At 40.7% G+C, this 7,494-nt stretch overlaps 1 pseudogene; it reads right to left on the bottom strand.

Moving 5' to 3' along the window:
- Positions 1-2,936: 2,936 nt before the first annotated feature.
- LOC126196076 (5S ribosomal RNA) lies at positions 2,937-3,054 on the bottom strand (annotated as a pseudogene).
- Between the last annotated feature and the right edge of the window lie 4,440 nt (positions 3,055-7,494).

A 7,494-nucleotide genomic window follows, 5' to 3' on the forward strand; every position in this document is an offset into this window, starting at 1 on the left:
TGTTCTGTCATTATTAAGTACCTTAGATTTTTTTTACGGATAAAAATTGCTTATAATCAACATTATCGTCTCTGAATGTCTCAACTGGTTCAGGATTGCATGAGAATCTGTTTGTCTGTGACTGTTCGGAATCTAACTCACGTACTCTCTGTAAATTACCTAAATTATACTGGCTGTGTGAGTCTGACAAATGTTCGCAAAGTGGCGTATGCTGTGATGTGTTAAAGGCTGAAACATTTTTCATTTCTGTTACCTCTTGCTGTAAAGTTGACAATTTTCTACGTAATGTATTATTGGACGAACCTATCTCACTGATCGTCTGCTGTAAATTTAGAAATTCGGGTGTTTGATTAAACGAAACAGGTGACGTATCGTCTGATTTGGTGTCATTATTCCTTTCGATAACATCAACACGACTGGCCAATTCATCATATTTTTCAGTCAGTGCTTTTACCTGATCATCGTTTTTATTATCACAAGCATTAATTTGTTTTTGTATTTTACGTGTGGTTTCGTTCAATTTTTTAACGTCTGCTTTGATGGCATCTGGATCCTGTATTAGTTCTAATTGATCAAGTCTGTTGGTCATTGTCTGAAAGTCTACTGTGTGTGTGTCTGTTTTGTTTTAAGATCAGAGATTTCATCATGTAATTCGGTGTTCAACTGTTTGATAGCATTAATTTCGTCTGATACTGTAGCAATATTGTTGTCTACGTATGTTTTTGCTTTCGTAAACAATTTACGTTTATCTTCCTGTCTCTGTGCAGTAATTGTTTCCATGACTTGTCGCTTTACTTTATTCTGTTCCTGTATAAATTTACGGTAACGCGTTTCACTGTTTTGTAGGTGGTGATTAAAACGTTCGTCAATTTGGCTATTCTGTTGGTCAGATTTCGCGTCTACTTTCGCATCCAGTGTACGTGAAAGTTCTGCTGACATTGATTTAAACTCGTCGCGTAACTGTGTTGCGTTTTCAGAGCATTGATTAGCGACTGCACTAATTATCATTTATAAGTATTTTAGTTGTGGCTGCATGTGTATTACTCAATACTTGTGCCATAGATCTAATTTCTTCACTACTGTTCCTAGCACAAGCCTTAATTTCCTCAAGTAATTGTTCTTTAGTATCATTACATTACACGGCAACGGCTGTAATCTGTTCACTAAGCTGTTTGCAATTGTTGTCTAATTTTTCATTGAGTTGTTTGTAATTTTCATTAAGTTGTTTGAAGTTGTTATCTTGTCTTTCATTCTGTTGTTTGGAATTAGTAAATGCGTTGCGCCAGATGCAAACTACATTTAAGTAAATAAGAGCAGATATCTGACTACTTCTCAGAACTTCACAAAGCAAATCCGATCCTGGCCGGTTGTCGCCAAGTGTAACCTCCCCACACGAAATAATTAGTAATATTATTTTGGTTAATGATTCTAATTTTTGTGTAACCTCACAAAAAACTTAATCAATAATAATAATAATAATATGATTCTATTTTTTTGTGTAACCTCTGAACAAAATTGGTTCTCATTTAATGTACCCACAAAATACTTTTCTCATTTAATATAAGCTCAAAACAGAAAAATTCCTAAACCTAGTAATAAAAAATTAATTCAGTAACCTGGTAAAATTTGGACGACAGCAGTGCTGCGTCATGGTCCTGTAAGATCATTCTGAATAAAAGGCAAAAATTCTCACCTCGATAAAGTCGGCAACTATCTGCTCTTACAATAGCTCTTTTCCGGCACAGCTCTGTGCAATTCTGGCCTATACATTTGTTATTTGTGAAAGGAAGCAAACGATTTTTCTTTTGCAAAAATCGGAATGATCATGCATTAAAAAAAATATTAAATTCTTTAAATTGGAATGAATGCTCGTTAGAAATTAGACAAAGATTATTATTAGGTTATTTTTAAAAGATTTACATGTGAGTTTACATAATATTACTAGATATGCGTGACGCTGCTTTTTACCTTATACAACAATACTCAGGCTCCGGCATCGCTACACCGCGACCGGCCCAGCCAACATGATACACCAGACAGGACTGAAAATCGCAGACAGGCGACTGCTCGCTAGCAACAACTTACTGCTACTGCTACACAGTTCGTACTGCAGTCGTGCGGTAGCGTTCTCGCTTCCCACGCCCGGGTTCCCGGGTTCGATTCCCGGCGGGGTCAGGGATTTTCTCTGCCTCGTGATGGCTGGGTGTTGTGTGATGTCCTTAGGTTAGTTAGGTTTAAGTAGTTCTAAGTTCTAGGGGACTGATGACCATAGCTGTTAAGTCCCATAGTGCTCAGAGCCATTTGAACCATCGTACTGCAGTCAACACTGATCTTTGGTCTCAGATTCTCTTATAGCTTACATATCGCAGGCAGCACATACCTCTTACATGGGGGCCCATTAAATATCACAATACGGCTGCCCAAATATTCACCGAAGCTCTGCATGCCCACCCTTGTAACGTAAACTCGGCAAGAAGTCGGAAACTGTATGAAACAAGCCTCATTCAAATCAAATTTTCTTCCATTGCTCCGTAGTCCAGGTCTTATGGCTTGGGTCCCATGTTTTTCTGTTCTGGGCATTTCCATCTTTGATTAGTGGTTTTGTAATTCCACCTAGCCCTGCAATTCCCAGCCTACTAACTCCCATCGTGCTATTTTGTTGCTGACAGGTATGTGAGTGCGACATTCAGTTTTGAAGAGACGTTTGCAGTTCTCATGCTCTTATTTTTCGTCAATCATTCCGTCTGCAGGACACAAGTGGCCCATCGGGACCATCGGACCGCCGTGTCATCCTCAGATGAGGATGCGGACAGGAGAGGCGTGTGGTCAGCACACCGCTCTCCCGGTCGTTACGATGGTATTCTTGACCAAAGCCGCTACTAATCGGTAGAGTAGCTCCTCAATTGGCATCACGAGGCTGAGTGCACCCCGAAAAATGGCAACAGTGCATGGTGGCCTGGATGGTCACCCATCCAAGTGCCGGCTAAGCCCGACAGTGCTTAACTTCGGTGATCTTACGGGAACCGGTGTATCCACTGTGGCAAGGCCGTTGCCTTATTTTTCGTCACAATCTCTCCAGTCATCGTCTGAAACCATCAATCAACACATACTTCTCTTAGCGTTTTGACACTGCATATGATGTTAACCCGGTTTCCCTGCATGCAGCATAAATCTTCTATATGTTCCCCCTTGAAAGACCAAATACTTCGGCAACAATTGTAACGGAAGCACAAACCTCACGAGCACCAACAATTTGTCCACGTTCTAATTCATTTAGCTCCGACACAGTGCAATTGTAACCATACAGAACCTTGTACTCAACATGACTGACACTTGCAACGTACTGAGAACACTGCGCAGGTGCCATTCCTAGTCAAGTACAACAGCGCAACCTGTAAGATTGGCTTTTACCTTCAAGCATGCAGTTTTCGCAGTGTTTCCTTAATTTTGTTCAGCTGCTGTTGCTATACTGCCACTTAGAGAGAGAGAGAGGGATAAAGAAAAAAAAGAAAAAAAGGCAAATTTCTGTGCTGTGTGTAGACTGTTCACTTATATTACGGGAGTTAGAGTGTTCGATTCCGGGTCTTTTAATTCTTTCTTTTCTAAACTTTAGACTACGTGATTTGACATCTCGCTTCTTAATCGTTATATAGCAGTTGCAGTAAGTTTTATATGAAACATCTATAAATAATTTTTACTGAAACATCGATGGGAGTACAATAGCTTTATTATGTTTCTTTTCAAGACACAATTTGTCTATTAAACGGATACTATGTCATCTTACACGCTTGTGTGCAGGGAGCTATCTAGGCTAACAGAAGCAGGGGTCGGCCAAGAAGAAGAGTGATGGAGTAGTTATTCGTTCGTTTTGAGGGAAGAAGTATAACGGAAGGAAAGAGAAGCAATGATGACAGTACAAAGCGAAGGATGGACGTGTGTAGAATGTGGATGAGAACAGACTAAACGTTTAAACGGAAAATACATATTTAAAGTTAGAGTAACATCTACGATTCTACTGGCACTTCTGTGTCAGTATTAAATGATTTCACGTCTTTTGCAGGAGATATGCCGTAATTGTTGTTTAGCGATTAAAAAGCCAGATACAATATAAGGCAAACAAAAATTTTTTTTAAAAAAAGGAGGGGGCAGCTAGACCTGGAATCGAACACTCGGACTCGTCTACTGTTGTGCAAAAATCTACCTATAGCAGTAAAAGGCAGCACTGCTACATAGTACTGACTGAAAGTACTTGTCCGAAATGTGAACACAGTATTTTCAAGTTGTCTTCCTTTGACGGACATCTTCGATATAAAATGTACACAGTATTAAATGCTGCTGTTGAGCTGTTTGAACCCTTAGTATGCAGGAATCGTGCTGTGCCGCATGAGTGACGTATTTTGGTTCATCCCGTCTAATTCGCTTCATATGAAACACACACAGCTCTGCTCTGGGGACAACAGAAGTGGCTCAGGGCACTATTACGCCTATCTCCGACTATTACGATATTCCGAAAAAACATTACTTACTTGACCTCGCCAAAAAATTGCGTGTAAAAATGTACCGCGTGTATTCCCGAAAGGTTGTCAGACCCATTGTATCTCTTGTTTCATTATATATTTACACTTTTGTTTTAGCATTGTATACATGGAGTCAGTACAAACGTATACTGCTTGTCTAGTGCTTAATGCAACGCCCATTTACAAACGAAAAAGTCTGTGTGTTTCTCGCAAACAAAGCACTTTTTTTTTAAATTTGAATGTCATGTGCACATTCAACAGAATGGTCGCATATTATGCTAGCGTAATATTCAGTTGTTGCACGTGTTAACAGCGATAATAGCCTATTAGTCCGTAACACTAAATTTGTTTACGTGTGTAGTGTTGATTCCACAAATTCAGTTAATGTTACCCCTTTTCTACAGTTTCGTTGTCAGTGATCATGTTCCTAATAAGTTTAGTAATAGGTCTCTGTATATTTTTTGCAGAAGCAGCTTCGTATTAAAAGGGCGAACTGAAACAATAACGAGGTTCGAACAAATGTTCCTCAAACAGTATTAACTATGGCAGAAACGGTACCAACCCAAGACAAACACGTAAATGAGTTTTTCTTTGCCTTTAGAGTATAAAATGAAATGGAACAGGCGAGAATATACTAACAGTACCAATATTTCACTGTCACAATAACATTGCATTGTCTATAGTTCAGTATGAAGAAAGAAATAAAGTTTTCATACTAATGTGTTCTGGCCGACAAATTAAGTGATCTCTATGTTCTTTAATGAACATTAAAAGGATTTTTTACCAATGTAAGATTTGGCAAACGGGGGACCCAGAATCTCTTATAGTGTACAAATGTGCCTTTAACCAACTTTTATTATGCACAATCATACACACATCAAAAAACGTTTTGCATCACCTCGGGTCCGAGAGTTCCGGGACCCGTACAGAAAATTTAAATAGAGAGCAACATAAAGATCATATCCGCTCTTTTTGTTGCTCATAAAAACCACACATTGCATGTTGTAGCACCATGCAGCGAGATCTTCAGAAGTAGTGGTCCAGATTTCTGTACACACCCGTACTTCTAATACCCAGTAGCACTTCCTCTTGCATTGATGCATGCCTGTATTCGTCGTGTCACACTGTCAGCAAGTTCATCAGGGCACTGTTTGTCCACATTGTCCCACTCCTCAACGGCGATTCGGCGTAGATCCCTCAGAGTGGTTGGTGGCTCAGGCCGTCCATAAACTGCCCTTTTCAGTCTATCCCAGGCATGTTCGATAGCTTTCATGTCTGAAGAACATGCTGGCCAGTCTAGTCGAGCGATGTCGTTATCCTGAAGGAAGTAATTCACAAGCTGTGCGCTATGAGGGCTCTAATTGTTGTCCATGAAGACGAATACCTCGCCAATATACTGCCGATATGGTCGGTCGGAGGATGCCATTCACGTACCGTACAGCCGTCACGGAGCCTTCCAAGAACACCGGCGGCGTACGTCGGCCTCACCTAATGCCCTCACCCCCCCCCCCCCAAAAAAAAAAAACAGCAGGGAACATCCACCTTGCTGTACTCGCTAAACAGTGTATCTAAGGTGTTCAGCCTGACCGGTTTGCCTCCAAACAGGTCTCCGAAGATTGTCTGATTGAAGGTATATGTGACCCTAATCGTTGAAGAAAACGTGATGTCAATCCTGAGCGGTCCATTCGGCACGTTGTTGGGACCATCTGTACCGCGCTACATGGTGTCGTGGCTTCGAAGATGGACATCGCCAGGGACGTCGGGAGCGAATTTGCGCGTCATGCAGCCTATTGTGTACAGTTTGATTCGTAACGACGCCCTGTAGCTGCACGAAACGCATTATTCGACATGGTGGCGTTGCTGTCAGGGTTCCTCCGAACCATAGGAGCCATAGATACCGGTCATCCATGCAGTAGTAGCCCTTGGGCGACCTGAGCGAGGCATGTCATCGACAGTTCCTGTCTCCTCCATGTCCGAGCAACATTGTTTTGGTTCATTCTGAGACACCTGGACAATTCGCTTATTGAGAGCTCTTCCTGGCACAAAGTAAAGATGCGGACGCGATCGAACCGCGGTATTGACAGTCTAGGCATGGTTCAACTAGAGACAACATGAGCCATTTGCCTCCTTCCTGGTGCAATGATTTGAACTGATTGGCTGTCGGACCCCCTCTACGTCTAATAGGCGCTGTCCGTGCATAGTGTTTACATCTTTGGGCGAGTTTAGTGACATCTCTGGACAGTCGAAGGGATTGTGTCTGTGAAACAATATCCGCAGTTAACGTCTATCTTCAGGATTTCTGGGAACTGGGGTGATGCAAAACTTTTTTTGATGTGTGTAGTACACGTAAGCAAGAAGCACTTCAATCAAAGTAAATCTGTTACAGAACAACACATTTACTGACATATGTGGGTAAACGATCTGTTAGGATTCGACATTTCGCTTCCGAGTACAAATGCATACGTAATAACAAAAGATATTCTTTAATGAAAAGAAATTAGCACCTTGGTACGGTATTGGGACCCTAATTGTGTTATGTCCTACGGCACACCTTTTTGCTGGCACTTTTACAGTGAACCGACTTACAAAATATAAACACACTAGTGTTTTATAAATGCTCACTGATTACATACATGTAAAGTACCTAAAACATTAATATGGCCCTGAATTTGGTACGGCAAACAACCTACCCTGCGTAACACTTTTCAGGCCCAAATTTGAAGGGCAATTAAAATGTACTCAGTAGTACCTTCTGAAACATAATTAAGTAAATGTCATGCAATATTTTTATCAAGTTATTTCCTTTTATGTGCAGATGGAACAGGTTAAAATTGCATTATTTCTGAGATTAGAAAACTATCAGCTTTTAATATAATGTACACTTCAGCAAATAAAATAATTAACTGCTTTGATAAAAATTTCTCTTTTATGATTACTCGCAACTATTCATGGAGTATAAATAGCAAGCTGGCACAGG

The sequence above is a fragment of the Schistocerca nitens genome, chromosome 7 (genome assembly GCF_023898315.1).
Source record: "Schistocerca nitens isolate TAMUIC-IGC-003100 chromosome 7, iqSchNite1.1, whole genome shotgun sequence".
Classification (NCBI taxonomy): domain Eukaryota; kingdom Metazoa; phylum Arthropoda; class Insecta; order Orthoptera; family Acrididae; genus Schistocerca; species Schistocerca nitens.